The 23,675-nt window shown below is 38.9% G+C and overlaps 1 pseudogene; it reads right to left on the bottom strand.

Annotated features, from left to right (window-relative positions):
- Positions 1 to 235: 235 nt before the first annotated feature.
- On the bottom strand, positions 236 to 490 carry LOC112209199 (COX assembly mitochondrial protein homolog; annotated as a pseudogene).
- Positions 491 to 23,675: the final 23,185 nt, after the last annotated feature.

Here is a 23,675-nt window from a genome sequence, read left to right as displayed (position 1 = left end):
TTTTTAAAATTAATGCGTTTAGTGGTTTTTTTTTTTTCAGATACATCCACTTCAAAGTCTCTGAAATCCATCAATCTCTTTTTAATAAAAGATCTTGATTTCAGATAAAATTAATATTTCTATAATTAGGATAAAGCAAACACACATTCTTATCTTGAGTTTATTATTTCAGGTGATTTATACTAGAAATGACTTCCATGAATATTAGAGTTCTGAGTGACATTCAAATATTTGCCTACATGCTTATGGGAAGCTTCTGTAGCTTTAACTTAGTAGAAATTCCAGTTTTTCTGAGTTCTTACATTCCTTCAGGTATTCCATTTTGTATTCTTTGTAAAAGACTGGATAATTATAGTAAGCAGTTAAGACAGTCTTTCAATGCAGAATTTTATTTCCAGTATTTCACCACCATAAGGATTCCAGAGTTCTTGCAACACTTGGTAAAATCTTGAACTTTTTCAGAATACCTCTCTCTGGCCATTTTTCTCATTATGTTAGGCATCAGAACATCTTTTTCGACATGTCTTAGTTGCTGCTGGGGTTGAACACCATCTTGGTGGGCAGAGAGGGTGCTGTGTTGCCACCTGGGTTACATAAACCCATCAATCTTTCTAAAAGGCCTTTACTATTTTAGAAGTGTTTTATGTATAGTGCTTACTTATTCACAAGTCTTAACTCCCAAACTGGAATATGTCACCTCTTTGAGGCCAGGAACTCTTGTTACAGTCATCTCTGTAGCACAGTGTTATACACACAGTAGGACCTGAGCAAACAGGTGTTGAAATCATATTTTATTCAGCATTTATAGTAATCACTACTATATGCTTCTTTGGCATTTTACATATGCTAATTTAATACCAGTCTCTGTGGGGCTGAGAAGGAGAGATTAAATTTAAAATAAATTTAAATGTATGTATATACACACCACTATCCTATAAGAAAAGTTTAAGGCACATTTAAGAGATTGTAAGTAATGATGCATAAAGATTTGGGTAGAAGAGAAAGTAGAGATATTGGAGATTATGGTAAGTAGTGACATAGTATAGGAAAAAGTTCCAGGCAGGAAGCCAAAGAAAAGCGTAGGTGATAAGAAAGAATGAGACAAAAATTGGAATCGTAGGAGATAATACGTATAAATAATGAGACATCGTATGTTGAGTTCAGTCTTCAAAACATTTTATTTGGAACCTCTCATCTCTGGAGAGAAAAGTGGGCCAATCTTTTTACTGAAGGAGTACCTGATACTCGGAGGCCATGTGGCTCCTAAGAGAAAGAACAAGAATTGAAGCCAGATTTTTCACTGCTCCTCTTGTAGTGACAATTAGCAAAGTAAATAAAAGACAGAATAGAGTAACTGCAACTTTATATGAAAACAGTAAACATGCTAACAATGGCTGCTCTTATTCACAGTTTACACGCAGGCATTTGTATTAACTTGTTTAATCCTCATAACTTAATGAGCTCTTACTCTCTGTTGCAGATGAGAAAACTGAGCACAAGGCAGTTCAATAACTTTCCCAAGATTCAGTAACTTTCCCAATAACTTTCCCTAAATGGTAGCAGTGGGATCTGATTTTGAATCCTGTTTGTCTCCACAACCACTTCTTGTCTCTTCATTCTGAGCAAGCTTTCTCATCCTGGAGAAGAAAGAGTCTATTGAAGCACTGCATCTAGACTTAATGTTTGTATTCAATAATTTCAATGACTGTTGGTATAACAACCAATCTGATTCCTGTGCCTGTTGCTCAGCCAGAAGTACTAATGATAGTTTCACTTATTAATCACATACTCTGTGTGGCTTAATTTTATTTTCAAGCTTCTATTAGATGTTGGCCTTCGATAGCTGTGGAAACAAAGGCATAGAGGGTAAATAACTTGTTTGCACAGTTAGGAAATGGCAGAGCCAAGAGTTCAGTTTGTGACTCCAAATCTTGTGACTCAAAAGACTCTTCTCTTAGGAGCTCCATTAAATGACTGTAGTGTCCTCTACACCTCTGTCCCAGATGTGGCTCTCTTCCCTCCCAGAACTCTGTCCTCTAAGAGCCCATAGTTTTCATCACCATTATGGAGGTGGTTGATGTCAGTTGCCTTCTCAACCACCACAACCACCTTCTTGCTTGCTCACAGAGGCATGATTTTGTTCATCTCTTCAGAGGCCAGTGATAGGTTCAGGCATCAGCATGTATAGGAATTCTGGTTAATGAGATATGAGGGAAAGTCTGCTGGTGCATGGTGGTTTCCAGAAAAATTTTCTTTTGTCTTAAAAAGAAAAGAGTGCTCTCTTCCTTCTTCCACTGTGGGAGGTGTTAAAAGATATCATATCTGGAGTAGTGGCAGTCATCTTGCAACCATGAGGGGACAACCCAAGTTAGAAACAGCCAACTTGCTGAGAAACTCTGAGTGAAGACAGGAAAGAACTTAAGTCCTTGATGAAATCTTTGAACCAATGAATTACCCATTTGGGAACATCTTGAACTCAGGACTTCTTGTCATGTGAATAATAACATATCCTTGCTGTTTAAGTCACTTCTGCCTGGGTTTTCTGTCACATACAGTTGCAAGCATCCTAACTGATTTAATTAATATATTCAGCATCACCATCATAATCATTAACACGTATTGGGTGCTTACAATAGCCACTGTATTGAGCTCGTTATGTGCATCTTCTTATTTAATCCTCACCACAACCCTAGGAGCTACGGGCTTTTATAATTTCTACTTTACAGATGAGGAAACTGCAGTTTAAAGAGGTTAATCTGACCAAGGACTCACAGCAGGGAAGTGGCAGAACAATGATCTGAAGAACAAGGCACTCTATTTCCTTCATCTTTATTAAAACTGCAATAAACCACAAGTTTTATTATCCTTGTTTTGTTGATAAGGAACCTGCAGTTCCTCATCTACAAAAAGAGATTAAGTTCTGCCCCCAGCTAGTAAGTGAAAGATTCAAACTGAGGTTTCTCTGATTCCAAGCCTGTGTTTTTCGCTGTATGTTCAGGCTTCTCACTTGACCGCCCTCCCAGACTCTGAAAGGATTCCTTGTTCTCAGACTTTTCTTTAACTCTTTCTTCTCCCTTCCTTACCTGTTTTGTGCCCCAGTCTGCAAGCCCCTTGCTTTCTCCTGAATGACAATAGATATTTATCTCTACTTACTAGTGATCTAACTAAGCTACTACATCTCCTAGGAACTGAGTTCCTTAACTTTGTCAACACGCACCTGTTGCTTGGCAGCATGGACACCTTGCTGAGAGGATGGATACCTCAGGCTTGTGGCATAAAAGACACTTGATAGGGTAAAGCATGTGCTTGGGGTGGATCAGGGGAAGGGGCTGGAGGGAATGCTTTCCTGTATGTGGCTCATGGGCTCTGCAACCCGGCTCCTTGGAACAATTAGAATGGAATACAGAAAGCCCCTAAATTTAGACCAAGGGAGAATCAAAATATTGACAATGTTAAAACTTCAGAGGCAAAAAGAGGAGGAGGACAGAGAGAAAGTTAATCACTACTTTCAGTAATGTCAATTTAGTCTGGAGACTCAAACCCCTTGCTCCTCTTGCCCAATATGCCTCCTCATCTCCTATAGGCTGATCTCATAGTGAGGCTGTGGCTCTTCCTCTCCCACCATGGTTTTCCGCATTTGAGCCAGACTCCTTGCCTTTATTCATGCAGGCCTGGATTATTACTGCTACTCTCCCTCCCCATCTTTCAGCCCAAATCCTAACCATTCTTGAAGACTCAGTGCAAGTCCTACATTCTCCATGAAGCCTTTTTGAAACACATCTGCTTACATGAGTCTATATTTCCCTGAATTTAGGAGTTGTGATGATTCAACTCCAGAGTGTGGATGCTTCTGAAAGTTGTTTCCACCACTTTCTCTAAAACCTTTGAGCTTCTGAGCTATTGACATGATTGGTCCTTAGAAATGCTGACCCTTGAGGAGTCCTTACCTATACCCTCAGCAGTCTTTCTAAGACCACCACACACCTATCTAGTGTTTTGCCTGACCTCCATCCTTTCTGTCTTCTTCTGGTAACATCACCTCAATTTTTCTTTGGAGTAGCTAGGGGAAGGCATGTGACCCAAGTTTTAGTCAATAAGCTTATTTATCTCCCAAGTCATCTGATTTGTGCAGACAGCATATCATTCAGGCCAGTCCAACAGGAATCTCTATGAGATTTATATGGAGCTGTTTTAAAGGAGAGAATGGGTAAGTCATGGTGGCTGTTAATTCCAGGTGCATGCCTGTTAATTCCAGCACTTTGGGAGGCCAAGGTGGGCAGATCACTTGAGGTCAGGAGTTTGAGACCAGCCTGGCCAACATGGTGAAATTCTGTTTCTACAAAAAATACAAAACTTAGCCAGATGTGGTGGCATGCACCTGTAGTCCCAGCTACTCAGGAGGCTGAGGTGGGAGAATTGCTTGAACCCAGGAGGCAAAGGTTGCAGTGAGCCGAGATCACGCCATTGCACTCCAGCCTGGGCGACAGAGAGAGACTCCGTCTCAAAAAAAAAAAAAAAAAAAAAAACTTAGAAATAAACTTAACCAAGGAGGTGAAAGATCTGTACATGGAAAACTGTAAGACTCTGATGAAAAAAATTGAAGAAGACACAAATAAATGGAAAGATATTCCATGTTCACGGTTAGAAATAATTAATATTGTTAACATGTCTATACTACCCCAAGCAATCTACAGATTCAATGCAATGCCTATCAAAATTCCAGTGGCATTTTATACAGAAATAGAGAAAACAATCATAAAATTTATATGGAACCATGAAAGACTCTGAATGGCCAAAGCAATCTTGAGCAAAAAAGAAATAAAGCCAGAGGCATCACACTACCTGATTTCAAAATCTACTACAAAATTACAGCAATCAAACAGCACGATCCTGCCATAAAAACAGATACATAGAATAGAGAGCCCAGAAATAAATTAATGTATTTACCATTAATTGATCTTTGACAAGGTGTCAATAATATACAATGGGGAAAGGATAGTCTCTTTAGTAAAGGATGTTGGGAAAACTAGATATCTACATATGTATAAGAATAAAATATGACATTTATCTCACACTATATAAAAAATCAATTCAAAGTGGATTAAAGACTTAAATGTAAGACCTGAAATTGTAAAACTATTAAAGAAAAATATAGGGAAAAATCTTCTTGACATTGGTCTGGGCAATGATTTTTGGATGTGAGCCCCAAAGCACAGGCAACAAAAGCAAAATAGACAACTGGGATTGCACCAAACTAAAAGGTTTCTGCATAGCACAGGAAACAATCAACAGAGTGAAGAGACAACCTAAAGAAAATGATTGCAAATCATACGTCTCATAAGAGGTTAGTATCCAAAATATATAAGGAACTAAAAAACTTAATAGAAAGAAAGTAGAATAGAAAGAAAGTAAAATAGAAAGTAATAAAATAAGTAAAATAGAAAGTAATAAAATAAAAGAAAGTAAAATAGAAAGAAACTCCAGGCATGGGGAGTTTCAGGGCTCTCAGTAAAGCAGGAAGGCTAGAGATGAAGTGGGAAGGATATTTGCAGAGAATGAAGCAATTTTCAACCGGAAAATATAAAAATGTAGCAACTGCAGAAACCCAGAACTGATACTTCTCTGCTGCTTATATTGTGTGAACACGTGTGTGTTTGTGTGTGTAGCAAAGTTAAAAAATTGAGTAATCAGATTGTTTAGCAATCGGTCCTCATTAGGTCCCGAGCCTTGGTGGTGGTGCCTCGTTCATGGTTTGGGGAGCACTGGCTGGAATGTTTGCCCTGAAGCCCCCTGCCTCACCTTTTCCTCTGGGGGTGGGAAAGGGGTACAGTGGGCTCCATCCTTGAAACTTGGCCCAGTGACACAGAGCATGGGTCACTTTGCTTTGTGCAGATTGCCAGACCTCAAATAGGAGGGAAAAGGCTCTGATGCTGACAGGTTTCTAAGTGAGGCTGGCTGGAGGCTGGTGTGGCATTGTCTGGGGAAGCTGGAGATCGGGATTGTTGGCCTTTTCCTTAACCACGTGACACTGGACAAATACTAGCCAACTACCAGCTGACTTGGTACCTTTAGGCTCCACCTCACCCTTTCAGTTGCCTCAGTGGAATCGAAATATAGGTCTTTCTGCTGTAAGACTTTTTCGGTGTTTCCCAAGCCTCCCAAATTCCTTGAAATGTATTTTAGGCCAGTTTTTTTCTTTTCCTCTTGTTAACTCTTTTTTCTTAAAATTACACCAAGAATTCATGCTTAACCGTAGAAACATGAGAAAATTCAGAAAAACAACATGAAAGAGTAAGTATAAGCCCATTGTTAACATTTTGTTGTTAACATTTTGTTACATGTACAATCGTGTTAATCATTGTTAACATATTGTTACATGTGCAGTCATGTGTTGATTAACAACGGAGATTTTGTCCTTGTATGAACATCATGAGTGTACTTACGCAAACCTAGATGGTACAGCCTACTACACACTTAGGCTACATGGTATAGCCTATTGCTCCTAGGCTTCAAACCTATACAGCATGTGACTGCACTGAATACAGTAGGTAATTAGAATACAATGGTGTTTGTCTAAACATATCTAAACATAGAAAGGATAGAGTAAAGATACAGTATAAAAGATTTTAGAAATAGTACACCTATATAGGGCACTTACCATGAATGGAGCTTGCAGAACTGGAAGTTATTCTGAGTGAGTCGGTGGATGAATGGAGTAAATGTGAAAGTTTAGGACCTTACTGTATACTATTGTAGACTCTATAAACACTGTACACTTAGGCTATACTAAATTTATCTTAAAATATTTTTATTCAGTAATAAATTAGCCTTAGCTTACTGTAGCTTACTTTATAAACTTCTTAATTTTTTAAACTTTTTGACTCATTTAATAATACAACTTAAAACACAAACATACTATACCACTCTATAATGTGTTCTTTCTTTATATCCTTATTCTATAAGCCATTTTCTATTTAAAACTTTTTTAAATTTTTTAAACTTTTTTGTTAAAAACTAAGACACACACACACACACACACACACACACACACACTAGCCTAGGCCTGCATGGGGTCAGGATCAACAAAATCACCATCTTCCTCTTCCACATCTTGTTGCTTTGAAGTCTTCAGGGCAGTATCATGCATGGAGCTGTCGTCTCCTGTGATAACAGTGCATTCCTCAGGAATACCTTTTGAAAGATCTGTCTGAGGCTGTTTTACAGTTAACTTAAAAAATATATATAAGTAGGAGTATAACCTAAAATGACAATTAAAAGTATGGTATAGTAAATACATAAACCAGTAACAGTTATTTATTATCATGATCAAGTATTATGTACCATACATAATTGTATGTGCTATGCTTTTATATGACTGGCAGCACAGTAGGTTTACACCAGCATCACTAGAAACACATGAATAATATACTGTGCTATAATGTTAGGATGGTTATGATATCACCAGGTGAGAAATTTTTCTGCTCTATTATAATCTTACAGGACCACAGTCATATATACGGTTCATCGCCGTCCATCATGTGGTGCATGACAATTTTTTCTTTTTGTGTTTATTGCTTGGTAGCCTCTTTTTTAAAATTGAGTATATTCTAGACACCTTTTCTTATCAATAAATACTCTTCTATACAATCATTTTAAAGGTTGGCTGCATTGTGTCCTATTGTCTGGATATACGTAATATTTTTTGCCAGTCCTTGTTGCTGGGCAAGAAAGTGGCTTCTGATTTTCCTGTATTCAGTATAATAACCTCCGTGTAGTTACATGTTTTTGTACATCTTTGAATATTTCTCATAGCTTTCTTGAATTGGAATTGAAATTTTGTGGCTTATTATGTTTGTTTTTAAGGTTTTGATGACTTTGTCAAATTGTTCTGCAGAAGGTTGTGCTACTCATTTATGAGTGTCCGTTACCTGAGTACCAGTTTTCATGAACTAATGATCATTCCACCCACTTTGGGGCTGGAGCACAACAAATCACACAGACTCACTTTCTTTTTCAATCTATTTACTTCTTTGTAGTTTTGCTTCTCATTATCCTAGATACATTATGAATTTTCTGTGGAATGCAAGTATCTTGGTCCTTCCATACATTTAACCAATGTTTGTTCAGTGCCAACATGTGCTCAGGCTCGGGCTCAGACTAGACTCTACCCTCAATGAGCTTGCAACCTAATGGTATTAATTAGAAGCAGAATTTCACGTAAGTAATAACCAATTCAGGCATAGCAATTTTAATGTTACCTCTTGATGTGTATTACCTCATTTAACGTATACAGTAACAGTGATATCAGTATTACTACCATCCATTTTACAGATAAAGACATCAAGACTGAAAGATGCTGGTTAAAAGCCTATGCAACTGACACATGGCAAAGTAGCAATTCTAAATCTCATCCTTCTTCCTTATACCCCCAAGATGGCAGGGGGAAAGAAAGTATTCTATAAAGGACATATGGAAGGGCTTCTTACCCAGACTTCTTTGCCTCATTGTCTCTCATCTCTGAAAATCCCTCATGCATTCCTTTATTATCAACATCACTTTTTGAGATAAACTTCTTTTTAAGAGGTAAATAGATATAAAGTTCCAATAAAAATAATAATGCCTATCGGTTTTCTCCTTATAGGAGTGTCTAGGGTGGAGATGGGGCTGCATCAATGGAAGGGAAAATGAGTGTACATAATGCCACTGAATTGTACACTTAAAATTGTCAAAATGGTCACTTTAATGTTATGTATATTTTATCACAATTTTTTAATTTACCAGAATAAAACATTAAAAATTAAACATCATCATCTGTGGGGGAAAAATAGGAAAGTAGATTTCAGGAGATGAGCTTCACCTATCCCATATTTAACATGCAAGGACCTTCCTTCCATAAGGTACTGAGACTGTAATATGGAAATGATTGATATTCTAAGAGATGCTAATTTTTAGAGTTGTTTGGATTTTCAGGTTCAATATTTCATTTTCATTTCAGAAGTATAATTTTAAGCATCATAATGTCATTACATATTCCCTACATAGCAGCATATGTAAAACCCAGAAGCAAGACAGTGGCCTCTGACTCTCTGGCATACAGCAGTATCAGTTCCCAAAATAACAAGACATTCTTATTATGATTTAATCATAACTAGGAAAACCCAATATGTAGAGAGGTCATCTTAGAGTTTACAGGTAGAAAAATTTTTGTTTCTTTTAATGAAAAAATGTGTTTCCTTTTATTAGATGACAGTTTTTAAATTAATAGTTTTCCTTTTTTCACCTTGACTACCAGGAGCACAGAGCTAATTTGGGGGATGATTGCAATGATTTGTCTATAGCTTAGGCTTCATAAGTCAGTGTTTTCCTAGTTTTTCAATCCAAGTCTTGGTTCTTCCACTTTTGTTTTTAATGAGTCAGTTGGATTTTTGATTTTTGTCATAAACGTCCTCATTTTTTTAAATAGGTAAGGAATAGAATATAAGTAAATGGAAGGACAGAACAACCACTTGACTGGCAGGCTGAAATAGAAGGGCATAGTAAATTCTTTATCAGTCACCCATCCCAGTTTAGATTCCTGCCTGGCTACGCTTTACTTGAGTTAGCTGCTTTTCTACTATCTGTATGCAAGGTATGTGTTCTCTCATCCGTGACTTGCTTGGGCCTGGCCAGCTGAAAGAAGAAGCTGGTCTTCACCTTCTGAAGCTAATATTCGTATACAGTGCTTAGAGAGCCTCTGTTGGAGGGGAAGTGCTGTGTAACATACCTGCTCTTCACATACTGTCGGAAGAAAAGTCAGTTGAGCCCGAGTGGGCAGGGTTACCAAGGTACTGCTGGTGGAGGGGCCAAGCCCAGGGCTTCAAGATAGTAGCAGAAGCAGGAGGAAGGCCAGCCCTGCCGAGCTTGCCCTGGAGGTTGAGCCTGAGTTGATGCTGTCTTTGTCAGAGATGGCCTTCTAATGATGGTGGGTGTGCCTGTGTACCCCCGACCCCTGAGTGTAATGTAAAGCTTCTTTCTGCTTGTGTTCTAGCCCCTGAGTGTCTGCCTTATGTTTTAGGTTGGTTGTGGGGAAGAGTTTTCTGTGTGAGATTTTAGAGTGTGATGCTTGAGGGGAGTAGGTGCTGGGATAATTGGCTACCCACATGTAGGAGAACGAAACTGGGTCCTCATCTCTCACCTTATACAAAAATCAGCTCAAGATGGATTAAGGACTTAAACCTAAGATCTGAAACTGAAATTTCTAGAGGATAACATTGGAAAAACCCTTCTAGACATTGGCTTAGGCAAGGATTTCATGACCAAAAACCCAAAAGCAAATGCAATAAAAACAAAGATAAATAGCTGGGACCTAATTAAACTAAATAGCTTTTGCACAGCAAAAGGAACAGTCGGCAGAGTAAACAGACAACCCAGAGAGTGGGAGAAAATCTTCACAATCTAGCCATCTGACAAAGGACTAATATCCAGCATCTACAATGAACTCAAATAAGTAAGAAAAAAACAATCCCATCAAAAAGTGGGTTAAAGACATGAATAGACAATTCTCAAAAGAAGATATACAAATGGCCAACAAACTTATGAAAAAATTCTCAACATCACTAATGATCAGGGAAATGCAAATCAAAACCACAATGTGATACCACCTTACTCCTGCAAGAATGGCCATAATCAAAAAATCAAAAACAGTAAATGTTGGCATGGATGCAGTGATCAGGGAACAATCCTGCACTGCTGGTGGGAATGTAAACTAGTACAGCCACTATGAAAAACAGTGTGGAGATTCCTTAAAGAACTAAAAGCAGAACTACCATTTGACCCAGAAATCACAGTGCTGGGTATCTACCCAGGGGAAAAGAAGTCATTATTCGAAAAAGATACTTGTACACACATGTTTATTGCAGCACAATTCACAATTGCAAAATCGTGGAACTAACCCAAATGCCCATGAATCAACGAGTGGATAAAGAAACTCTGTTATATATATATATATATATATATATATATATATATATATATATATATATATATGTATACACACACACACACACACACACACACGATGGAATACTACTCAGCCATAAAAATGAATGAATTAACAGCATTTGCAATGACCTGGATGAGATTGGAGACTACTATTTAAAGGGAAGTAACTCAGGAATAGAAAACCAAACATTGTATGTTCTCACTGATAAGTGGGAGCTAAGCTATGAGGACGCAAAGGCATAAGAATGATACGGTGGACTTTACGGACTTCGGGGGAAGAGTGGGAGGGGAGGTGAGGGATAAAAGACTACAAATATGGTGCAGCGTATACTGCTCAGGTGATGGGTTCACCAGGATCTCACAAATCATCACTAAAGAACTCATGTAACCAAATACCACCTGTACCCCAATAACTTATGGAAAAATAAATAAATAAATGATGTTTTATTTTTTAAAAATATTCTCTGACAATACTTAAAGGAAGAAAAACAAACCTCTTGGGCTGGGACCTGAGTGAGAACAGGGTGTGTCACCCAGGGTGAAAACAACCTCTGTTCTTTGTAGTCCCTCATCTACCCCTCTCGTTTCTGCACCACCCTGGATCCAAAATGATAAGATTTAGAAGCTCACCAGCACATGTTTTGATTTTACGTTTTAAAGTCTCTTCGCAACCCTAGATAGTTTATATTGAGATTAAGGAAGGGAAGGGATCATATTCAAATGACTTCGCTTTTTCTCTCTTCTCTCATTTATTAGTCATTCTGGAAAATCAAATGTCAGGTCAAATATGATGAAAGTTCAAAATCTGTTTCTATGATTAATTTTAATATGTCCTTCAGAAAAGGAGATTCCTTCCCTTCCCAAAAGTAGACAGCTTTGCTTCCTAGGCATTTCCTTTACAAATGAGGTTTTCTCTTTATTTTCAGTAACCACACAAAGATGGCAAAAATGTTGTGAGCAGGGTCTAAATTTTAGCAAGTAAGAGGAAGTTTCTGAGGATTTATAAAAATGGAAGCAAAGCAGAGAGCATTGAAACCAACCCTGTAGTTCAAGTTCAGGGCACTGTTTAGCTCAATACTATTCTTTTAGAGATCTATGGCCATGTGTTATAATTCCTTGTTACTCAAAGTATAGTAGGCAAGCCAGCATATTTGACATTACTTGGGAACTTTTCAGAGAAGTCTTGAATGTCCTAAATTGACATGAATTTGAAAGAGGTCACATTAACTGTTAGTTAATATTAATATACCCCAAATTATATTTGCATCATCAGTTTATTGGTTCCAACGAGCTCTCATTACCAGTAATAATTGAACCTTAACAGCTCAGTTTTCCCCGGCAGTGCCAAAGACGGGATCATGTTCATCTTCAGAGTGCCCATAAGCTTTCCTTGGAATCCTCCAAATGTCACCCATGCTACATTAGGAACAGATCCTGCCCCTGCCCCCTTGCCTGTTGCTTACTGCCTGCCGGGTGTTCCATGAGACTCCACTAGGTCATGAGCAGAAATAGGGAGGGTGCTGCCTCCTCCAGTCTCTGTCGGCTGTTGTGCCCGGGCCCACATAGTCTTGTGTATACCCTAATTTAACTCCCAACCCCACTCTCCGCAGATCTAAGCTATCTTAAAGGCTACCATTTTGACTGACTTCTCGTGTCCTCGCTACTTCACATTTCCATCCCCAGGCACTCTGGCACCAGACCCCTCCCACAGGCTTCTTCCTCCATGAAAATCACCTGCTACAGAGTGATCAATGCCCGTGGGTCACCATTAATAGCCATCCTTCACATACTGTAATTGCAACGTTTGAATCCAGTTCAGGCTCAGCTGGAACCCCACCTCTGAGAAGCAACAGTAAAATGTAGCTGGTTTAAACATCAGCCACCACCATCAGCACCACATCAACAGCCAGTGCATGCCGTTGTTTCACTACTAATAAAACCAAAACATTCGGAGAAGCATTTGCTGAGATGACTAGAGATACTCTTTGAGCTATCTGCTGAGATCACAAGGATATACAATTTAATTTGGGCAACTACATTTTAAGATGGGCATTGATAAACTAGGGAGGAGCCCCGCATAGGCAAGAAAGATGTTGAAGTGTCTGAAAATCATTTACATAGAGTGAAACGAAGTGGAGAGGGTAACTTGAGAATGGAGGCCAGGATAATGTCTTTAAATTTTTAAACTGCTATCATGTGGACAGGTAGGGTCTCTTGTTCTGGATTATTCTAGTGTCCAGACTAAGATCAATGGGAGGAAACTACAGAGACACAGATTCTGAAACCACAAATCGACCAACAAGGAGTAAATGCCCTGGGAGGCAGAGTTCTCTGTCACTCATGTGTCTAAGCTAAGACGAGTACGTTTACTTTAGAGCACTATAGGAGAAATTATTGAATCGGGGGGAAATGAACACAGAATGCATTGTCTCTTGAAACATAAAAGCTGAAAGTAATCTTAAAGATTATCATCCAAGCTTAGGAGACTATAGCCCAGAATGGGGATTTGATTTATCCCAGTTCACACTAATCACTGTCAGGGGGGACTAGAGCCTGCATTTTGAGTCCCTGTCTCATGATGCTTTTCTCTACATGCCATTCTTCCCTCTAAGATCCCACACAAATTTTAGCCTCTCTAATGAATGCCATAGATGGGAAAAGAATAGGCACAGAGAGTCCAGGTGACAGTGGCTGGGACAGACCTGGGTGGTGCCAATGATATGGAGACCAATTTTAGAGTCTACTTTGGGATTATAGAACAAGATGACTTTTCTATTCATTTTACTCAGCAAAAATGCATTTTTGGTTCTTTTCTTCCCACATATTGAGTTTTGAAGAATCTGCAATTTGCTTTCCAGTAATTTTTTCTGATATTATTTTCATGTATGAGCAATATCAACATCAACTCAATCAAAATCACTTGTCCTGGTTCTTCTCAACTTCATGCTTCCCTTGGCTGCACCATGCTGAGTGTCCCTGGGCTCTGTCTTCTCTTTTGTCCTTCCTTTCCCTGTCCCTTTCCTATGTTGCTTCCAGTGAGGTATGAAAGGAGGAAGTCACTGGGAACCTGTAAAGGGGAAGGGAAAGACTGTGGGAGAAGGGAACCAAAACAGGAGATGGATGGCCCAAAGAAACTTTGCTGACTTCTTCTAATTTTTGCCTCAACCTTTTCTTATTTCAGTCATCTGTGCTAAGAAAAAGAGAAGCTATGAGCACATGCCCTTTCACATCCTACCTCACATGCCCCAGGAATGATGGCCACAAGGCCCATGTAAGCAGAAGTAGCTCCCTCATGGCCTGACATTCAAAATGGCTACCATCATAGTAATTCCTTTGGGGGAAAAACACCTCTAAAATGGAGTTGTTATTGAGAATTTCACTGATGCCTGAACATCTCTGAGGGAAGTAAGAGAGTGCTGCAAGGGGGTGGGGCATGACACTGGGCATCCTTGGGGATAGATGGTTAGAGACCTTCCTGGGAAGGGTTTGGAGTGGACCTCATGTATCTTGGGATCCCTGGGCTAAGGCACTAAGGATGCCTGAGACAAATCAGGTAAGTTCCCTGGAAGGTCAACACATGAATGCATTGACTCTTTGACTCCAAATCCTTTATTAAATCAGGGAATAAGGGAATGGCTCAGCATTTTCTTAGTGGTTATATGAGGCAGTAAGAACTTCAGCTGGACTTTACCCTAATGGATTGTCATTTGAGCTTCTCTTTTTAGGCATGATCTATAAACCTCTAATAAGAACTGTGTTCTTATAGAGTTGCTCAATAAATATTAATTTCCTGTTGTAACTGTGCCACCAGTTCAGTGACTTTGGATAAATAATATCGCCAATCTTCAGATTCCTTTGACTATAATATGGGGGCTTGAACTAAATGGTATTCAAGGTTCCATGTAGGCTTAATTGTTTAAGACAATAAAAAAAATAAAAAAAAATTTGGTCTTTGTCCTCAGTTTCTAAAACCCTTGGAATTTCCTGAGTGATAGGAGTGTATCTTGTTATTCATAATGAGCCCCTTTCAACTATACCTGAGTTTATGCTAATGATGTGACCTTTCATGGGCCCCTAGATAGCTTCAGGATGGGGCAGGAGGCCAGGAAGACCAAACAGGTAATTAGAAGTTTGCAGCTTTCAACGCTCCCCACTCTGGGAAGGAAGAGGCACTAGAGAGTGAGTTCAATCAACAATGGCCAGTGATAGAATCAATCATGCCTGTGTTAAAAATAAAGCAAAACTCCATAAAGACCCCTGGCAGCAGGGATTCTGATTCTGTAGGCCTTGGGTGGGGCCATGGAATCTGTATTGAAACAACTCTTCCAGAGATTTGGATGAGCAATCATATCTGGGAGAAACTTTTCTGGAAAACCCACTTTCAATAGCTCAAGTTGATCCAGGTCACCAACTAGTTTTGTTGAACTTGTTTTTGCTAACTAAACTTTGCTTCCCAGCATCCCTTTTCCCTTTCCTCTGATAATAGCATGTTGATTTTCATAGGGAACACCATCTCTTTCTTCTTTTCAGTCTGTGGGGCTCCGGAGGAGGTGACCCCACCTCTGGTTACAGCAGTAGCTCATAACCCGTGGTGGCCAGTTAATCGATTCTGTCCTTTTTGAAAAAGTGATTGTTTCAAGAATAGACACATAAAACAACCTGGTTCAGTAAAACCAATCCTTGGATTTTTGCCAGATATTGCAAAAGAAATTTTCTTTTTCTTTTGAGATTGCTAATCTGGAGAGATGTAAACCATGGCCTGCTGATGGCCATCTTGCCTCCATAAGGGTGGGGCTGCTTGAGAATGGAGCCGAGATACGAGAAAATTTGAGGGGATGGGAGTGCAGAGAGAGAGAAAGTCAGATCCCTGGTAACATCATGTAAAGCCCTAAATCAATCAATGCCATGCCTAAAGCTAGATCATTACCAAAACTTTCTCTTACAGGCACCAACAAATTCCCTTTTCTTCTATTTAGCCAGTTTAAGTTGGGTTTCTGTCACTTAAACCAAATATATCTTTCATAGCATTTTCAAATTGCCCTTCCACTCTAGCTCCAGATGGCCTGGGAGGAACATAAACAAAGCTCCTAAATCTCACTGCCTGAAATTATTTGAGGTCAGGAGACTGAGTTTGAGTCTTAGTGCTACCACCATCCACTAATAATGATCAGAAACAAGCAATATCGTCTCCTGTAAAGCATGCACAGGGTTATTGTGATAACTAAATGGGATGAAGCATCTACATTTACTAACTCAGTGGTATGAATGTGTTAAAATGTAAATGTGGGGCTGAAGAGAAAAGCAGTGATGACATTTGGTGTCTGCTCTGTGCCAGGCACTCTGCATATTTAATCTTATTTCATCTTTACAATAGTCCAGTGAGGCAGGTTGTGGTGAGGGTTCACATTCACATATATAGCACCTAGTATATTTCCTGGTTTGGAGAAGTTGCTCAATAAATATTAATTTCCTGTTATAACTGTGCCACCAATTTAGAGACTTTGGATAAATAATATCTCCAATCTTCAGATTCCTTTGACTAGAATATGGGGGTTTGAACTAAATGGTATTTAAGGTTCCATGTAGGCTTAATTGTTTAAGACAAAATTTTTGAATATGGCACTTGGAAAAAGCGTTCCATGATCAGAAAGGCTGGGGACAGGCTGGGATCAAAGTTAAGCAAGGTCTTGTCCAGGGTCATGTAGCAAATCTATAGTCAACCCTGAGGTGATGGTGTTCTGTATCTTGATACGGGTTTGGGTTACACAGGTGCATATGTTTGTCAAAATGAGGCACCTGTAGACTTAGTATTTGTGCATTTCATAACATGTAAATTTTACATCAAATGAAGTATTTAGATGGAAACATATTGAAGCCTGTAATTTACTTCAAAATGCACCAAAATTAGGAAGAAGTAATGGATGGGTAGAGGGATAGCTGAATGGACAGATGCAACAAAGCACAGATAGTAAAACTATAATGATAGAATTTAGGTGGGGCTATGCCAGTGTTCACTAAAAAGTGCCCTCAACTGTGCCATATGAGATTTTTCATAATAAAATGTTAGAAAAAAATAACCTAGAGCCAAGCCTGGATTTCTGCCCAAGAGCTTCAATCAGCCCATGGCACCTGCTTCCCTCGGGGCCTCCATGAGAGGACCCATTGCCTAAGGGTATGAGTGCTCCTTCTCTGTAGAACCTCTAAGCTGAAACAGGCACACTCTCTTGTGTGGTAATTCCCCTCCTGGGCAAACAAGGCTCACCCTTTCTCATAAAAAGGGAAGCAAGGTTTCCTCTAGCTCATTCCCCTCATTTTAATGAGAGCCAAAGCTAAAGAGGCCACAGGGAACAGTTCTGAAATAACCCCTTTCTTCAGCTGTCATCGCCTCTACTCCCAGCTGCTCCCTTGGCTTCGGCAGCTCCTTTCCTCTAACAGTCATTTTAGCACCCTTGCCCCTCCCTTGGCCTCCCTCTCTCCTCTTGGCCTCGTTTCTGGGCCCAGCAAGCCGTGGAAACATCTGAGATTCCTCTTTTGCCTTCCCTCTTTTAATCTTATCTGAGACAAGTCCAGGGGTTTAAGCACACTTCTCTAATTATGGTTTTAGTCAGTTTAATAAATTAATCAGGCACATCAAATCTGCTCCTGCTCTTAAACTCTGACTTCAGTCCGTTTTTGCATAACAATAGCTCCTGTCATTCGCATTTGCTTTTCTTAATTCCAAGCCCCTTTCGTTCTCTATTCATTGTTCTATATACATTTTCACAAGCTAGATTGGCAAGTATTATTTCTGTTTCACAGATGGAGACTCTGGGAGATGTTACAAATTAAGAGTTATTGAGTTCCTACTGTGTGCACTCACTGTGCTGTCTGCTTCTATGTACACAGTCCCACTTGAAATCCACAACCTCTTTGTGAGGTGTCTATTGTATGGGCACCACTTTTGCAAATGAGGAAACTGAGGCCCAGAGAGAATATTTTCTGAGGTACAACCACCAGATGGTAATTGCCATGAGAAGTGCAGTCCCACAGAATGTCAGAGCAGGAGGCATGTTGGTAGCTTCCTAGGCCAACTTCTATATTTTCCGGTTGAGGATATTAAGGCCTAGAGAGTTAAGTGAGCTATTTAGAAGCGAAGCTAGAATTAGAACTCAGGTCTAAATTTTCTGACTTGGCCCAATTTAGCAAATGAGAAACTCCACATAGCTCCAGACATATGGGGAAAGTTGGAGTGTTACACGCCCTCAGGGTATCTGGATGCCACTCTGTGCTGGCAGTGCACTTTTAAAATCTGGCATGAGCTGAGTTGGGTTGTCTTGAAAACTTAGCCACTCACAGCCTGTGAGGCCCTCGGGCAGCCCAGACATAACCGATGTTCCCTTGTGCAATACTCGTCTCCTGTGCCAGGAGGCTTTGAAAGCAGGAGCAGCATCAACAGTTGCAGAATAAACATGGGAATGGGGAGTGAATGGAAAAACATGGTGCATAGACCCCAGACCAGCTGGGCACCAGGGTCTGTTCCTTTACAGCTCACACCTGCCACATCTCGATTCAGTTTGATTGGGCTTGAGGGTGAATGGGGAATACAAAGCTGGATTTTTTCATTGGCCTGGGATTTGCATCACTTCCATGCCAATAGCATAAACTTGCTTGTCTGATACACTTTGCATATGGCTGTTCACACCCAAGTGTCGCAGACAGAAAGAGTCTTACTTCTGAGCTGATAGAGCTGATATTTGCTTTCCTTTCCCAACAGAGTTGAGAGTTAGGTCAGTGGTTTATTTGGTTTATTTATTTGTATATTTAGTTGCTTGTATATTTGCTAAAATTGCTTAGTCCTCTAACACCATGGGACTCCTATCACTGAGGGGGAACCATGCCTTATAAACTGTCCCGTGGACAAGTGGCTCATAAGTCTGAATGTTGTATAACAAGGGATTCTGTCAGGCTGGACTTTAAGGTTGTTTGGACTCCTAATCAGCAGAGGACTCACCTCTCACTAGAGGTGTGACTGAAAAGGGAGAGCACTGATCCTGCCACCATGCAACTTGGATTGGACTAGTGATGCCCACATATGGTATTTTGTAAGGTGGAATGAGTCAGACATTGGTAAATGCACTACTTCCAGACTCTTGGTGTATGACCATTGTTGGGCCCCATAAGGCTGGATCAGTCCCTTGGTGTTGAGATGGGATTTCCCAGAAAAGAATGGATATCCTCATGACCAGTCTTCCTAGAGCAGATTATTTCTAGACAATGTGACCATGAAGCTGAAAATCAAATTGGGGCTATTTGGGGAGTGAGGGGGGAACTATTAATAATTACTAATAATTACACTGAGACATCAAGTGTAAACTGGGATGGATGGTCATTCTCCTCTTACAGCACTAAGAGGTGAGATAAGGGAAAATACTGCCTCTCTGGGCTGGGAGGTAGAAGCCTGGAGCACTTCCCTGCCACAATGGGCCCTAGAGAAGAACAGGGACATAATGGACCCTGAGGGCAGGTCTGGGTCTTGGCACTTACTAGAAGCTACTCCCTGAATTGTACTTCTGATTCATTATCCATTATATATATTTATGAGGCATAGTCTCACTCTATTGCCCAGGCTGGAGTGCAGTGGCGTGATCACAGCTCACTGCAACCTCAAACTCCTGGGTTCAAGCAGTTCTCATGCCTCAGCCTCCCTAGTAGCTGAGATTAAAGGCCTGCCATAACTCCCAGCCAATTTTTGTATTTTTAGTGGAGACGAGGTTTTACCATGTTGGCCAGGCTAGCCTCGAACCCTTGGCCTCAAGCAGCCCACCCACCTTGGCCTCCCAAAGTGCTAGGATTACAGGCATGAGCCAACGCACCCGGCCAATTATGGTTCCTTAAACGTTACCACCCTGCCAAATGTCCAGGTGGCAACGTTTAAGGAACCTGCACATAAAAATCAGAGATGTTTGTGATTGTGCTGGGCACAGAAGAGTCTGGGGGACTTACCTCCCAGGAGTGGGCAGGACAAGAGGCAGCAGATGACAGCAGCACCAAGACACTGGTGCAGACAAGGCAGAGCCCAGGGACCAAGTAAGAAGAGGCAGGGGGAGGGGCATGGGTAGTGGCCATGGCTGGCTTGCCAAGGACCTCAGCCATCTGTGAATGCAGCGCTGGCTCTGAGAACTTTACTCACCTTCCCAAGTCCACCTTCACTCTTTCCCACCTGAGTGACCTTAAGAGGGTTTTTCCATTGCAATCACAAGCAAAAATGTTTTTGCTTTCTGTTGCTATTGTGTTCCTTTTTGTGGCTTCTTACCTTTGGAGAGATAATGGATGTCTTCGGGAAGAAGTCTGAGCTCAGGCTTCCCATGCCCTCGCACACACCTCCAGAATGGCATTTAAGTTCTGAATTGTAATTGCTGTTGGCTTATGTCTCTCCCACTCCGTCTGCTAACAGCAACTTGAGGTTGTCACATGCCCAGTGTCCAATGCAATGCCAGGCAAAAAAGTAAATCTAATTAAATGAAGGAGCAAGATGAAAATGACACTGAGCTGGCATATACAAAGGTTAAGATATAGACTCCATGTTCTTCAAGGTCTCAAATATCCATGTGGATTCTCCAAGATAATATAAAAACTCTATTCTCATTTTTCTATTGCTTTCAGTTTGATTTTGTTAATCTGCTTTCTACCCTATAGAGAAAAGAAAAAGGATCTTGGCATTGCAGCTTAAAAACAAGAGGCAAGCAGGATTTATTCTTAATAAAATGCTTTCAGAAATATTTCTCAATGCATTTTTTTCTTTGCAGGTCTTACATCTGATAACATATAGGGATGCTGTTTTTATCTTTTTTTTTTTTTTTTTTTTTTTTTTTTTTTTTTTTTTAGTTTCTCCACAGTACGGGAATCAATTTGAAAATTGTCATTATTGCCTTGGAGTTATTTGATATAATCTTAGAAAGAGTACTCCCCTCTTTTTAACTTGGCTTACTTGCAATTTTCCTTAGAAAATTTTCTAGATTGAACCCAGGGTGTTAGGAAAAATTATATAACATATCTAGTTATTTGTTCCACATATTATAATCGTTCAACAAATGTTACTTAAATAGAACATTTCCTATTTACAAAAGCTGAATAAAGTATTTTTTTTTTTTTAGAAAAAGAAAGATCACAGAAGCTTTGGCAGATAGAAATATATGCAGGATTTATGTGTGAGCACAGTTTTTATAAATCCCAGGGTAAGTAATAGAGGGATAGATTTAAAGGTTAAGACTAAACCTTCACTTCGAACTTTTTTAACCTTTTTCTTTTTAACAGCTTTTATTTGAAAAATGTGAAAAAAGGAGAAAATGAAAGTAATAATCACTGACAACTTTCCCACATTTTTAGTTACGATCTCTCCATCATCACCACCACCAAAATCTAGTTACTGTTATTAACAATTTAGTGAATATTCTAGGCTATTGTTGTTCTCAATTTCTCCTTCCCCTGCACTTCTCTCACACATGCATGCACACACACACGTACACACACAAACTCACATGTATATTTTTACTTAAAAAATAGAATTATGCTAATCATACTGTACTCCTATTTTCTTTTTTCACCTAAAAATAGCTTATAGACCTATTTCAAAGTCAGTACATACAGATATTATCTCATTCTCTTTTTTAAATTTTGGGTTTTGCATTTAGCTTTTGGATCTGACTGAAATTTCTTTCTTTGTACGGTGTGAGACAGGGATCTAACGCTGATTTTTCAAAATGAATTGCCAGTCATCAATTAACTATCCCTACTGATTTAAAATACTCCTGTTAAAAGGCTGCCTTTATCATGAAATGAATTTCCATATTAATTTGAATATTTATCCTGTTTCATGGAACTATTTGTTTATTTCTGTGACAATTATTGTTTAACTTGCATAATTTATAATGTATTTTGATATCTTATGTATTTCTGTGTAATAACAATTTTAATTTCCATTTTAATTGTTATATCTGATAGGAAAAGGGCCCCTTCATTGCTTCAATTTTCTGGTTTGTTTTGATTTCATTTTTGTCATTTCAATTTTAACAAAGTAATGCATGTACATAATTTAAAAACCAAATAAAACAAGGCTCCTAATTATAAACAGCACTTGCCTCACTACTCTTCATCCCTTACCTCCTTCTTCTCAGAGATAGTCACTTGCATTTATTTTAGCTGATCTTTCTGGCACTTACCTCTATAATTCTAAGTAATAGGATTATGCTACCAATTCTTGATTTACATTTTTTAGACCTCATTTAGTGACTTCTATTTTACCCAGTAAGTATTCCTCTCTCTTACATTCCACTCTCCTCCCTCTTCTGCTCAGCAGTGTATATAACAAATTTTAGCTCAATTAATAAATAGTGGTTACATTGAGATTGGGCAAACACTTTTAAATTGTGAAATCAATCCACAGGGTATGATTGCATTTCCTTTCTTGTCTGAAAGAAACCTTTCATGGGATTTTTTAGAATTATTAATTGCTTCTATTTTCACTGTAGTTTTAAAAAGCTAATATACAAATTTTTCTAAATATTCCATCAGAGACACCATATACCTATCATCTGTTATTTTTCCCCATACTCAGAGGCATCAAAGTGTTTATTAATTCTCTACTTTACCTGGAAACTTTCTTCCCATAACCCTTTGTCTTCTAATGCCAGTCCCCTGTCTCCTCAATCCCATGTGTTATTTTTTCCTTAATTTATTTTCTCATTTTGTTGGAGCATATTTTCTAGTTGCTGTAAACATTTCTTTATTTTTATGTTTTATTTTTTGACCCTTTAAAATTGATTTTTATTTTTATGTCTTAGATATGTTACTTTTAAACAACCTATATTTGGAATTTTTTCATTAGTTTGTCTTTTTTTTTTTTGATCCAGAAAGACAATCTGAGACTTCTAATTGCAGCAATTAGTCTATTTATACTTAATGTATTAACTGTACCTTTGTGTTTAAATCTACCATTTTATTTTGTACTTTCCATCATACCTGCTGTTCTATTTTTCTCTCTTCTTTGCCTTCTTTTTGATTTTTCTAGTTTGAAGTTTCTTCCCCTTCATTAATTTGGAAGTTGTACACTTTGTTTCTATTTTCTTAGTGCTTATTCTAGAAATTACGATACACATCCTTGACTTACCAAATGTTAATTATTACCTTTACCCTCCTCCTAGACAACACAAATTCAATACCACTTTCCCAAATTCAATACTATTATTACAGTGTATTTAAATTCTCTATATATTTAAAATATAAAACATGTTATTATTTTACATAGCATTCATTTAGATTTACCCACATATTTACCATTTTTCTTGCTTTCCTTTTTTTCCCTCAGCTTTACCTTTTACCAATGATCATTTTCCTTATGTCTGAACTACATGCTCTAGAATATCTTTTAGTGCAGATCTACAGAAGACAAACTCTCTTTTTACTTGTCAAATAGAGTCATCATATTGCTTTAAATTTTGAGGTATATTTTTGATGAGTGTAGAATTCTAAGTAGGCAGTTATTTTCTATTACTGTGTTGAAGACATTCCCTCGTGCTGTTTTTTTTTTTTTTTTTTTAACTTTTAGATTCACGGGTACATGTGCAGGTTTGTTGCATGGGTATATTTCATGATGCTGAGGTTTGGGTATTAATGATCCCATCACTCACATAGTGAGTATAGTACCCAACAGTTTTTCA

Source organism: Pan troglodytes, chromosome 4 (assembly GCF_028858775.2).
Source record: "Pan troglodytes isolate AG18354 chromosome 4, NHGRI_mPanTro3-v2.0_pri, whole genome shotgun sequence".
Taxonomy (NCBI): Eukaryota; Metazoa; Chordata; class Mammalia; order Primates; family Hominidae; genus Pan; species Pan troglodytes.
The sequence above is the reverse complement of the archived record's forward strand: the minus strand, read 5'-3'. Positions and strand labels throughout refer to the sequence as shown.